This window comes from Nanorana parkeri, unplaced genomic scaffold (assembly GCF_000935625.1).
Source record: "Nanorana parkeri isolate BGI_ZX_2015 unplaced genomic scaffold, ASM93562v1 scaffold4263, whole genome shotgun sequence".
Classification (NCBI taxonomy): domain Eukaryota; kingdom Metazoa; phylum Chordata; class Amphibia; order Anura; family Dicroglossidae; genus Nanorana; species Nanorana parkeri.
In genome coordinates this window covers 7,806-8,135 of record NW_017310527.1, presented here as the reverse complement: position 1 = coordinate 8,135, position 330 = coordinate 7,806, and the positions used below count along the sequence as shown (strand labels likewise).

Sequence of the window (330 nt, the reverse complement as noted above, 5' to 3'; positions counted from 1 at the left end):
GGGGTCACTGACCTCTCTGGCCCGGGGAGAAGACACTATGTGCCTCGGCCAATCACTGAGGGCTCTCAGGAGGTCATGGCGGAAGGTCCAGGTCACGCCTCCCACAAAGGGGAAGGAACGTCCTCCTGACCTGTCGGGGTTAAAGGCCAACACTTGGTCTGTGACCCCGGCCCGCCTACATGAGCCTGTGGAGGAGAAACTACAGATCCCTGACCCCCCCAATCACTGAGGAGCTCCGTCTGTGTATGGATGGCGGGAGGGGGGGGTCCCGGGAGCCAGCAGCTCCTTGGGGGGGCCATTTCTACATGGAGAAGAGACGAGGAGGACCGC

At 62.4% G+C, this 330-nt stretch overlaps 1 protein-coding gene across 1 annotated transcript in view; it reads right to left on the bottom strand.

Annotated features, from left to right (window-relative positions):
- LOC108803817 (protein ABHD1-like) overlaps window positions 1-330 on the bottom strand; it is a gene marked incomplete at its 5' end in the record, with an annotated part of 10,977 nt that overhangs the window by 10,013 nt on the left and 634 nt on the right. The gene's annotated exons all lie outside the window — the stretch shown is intronic.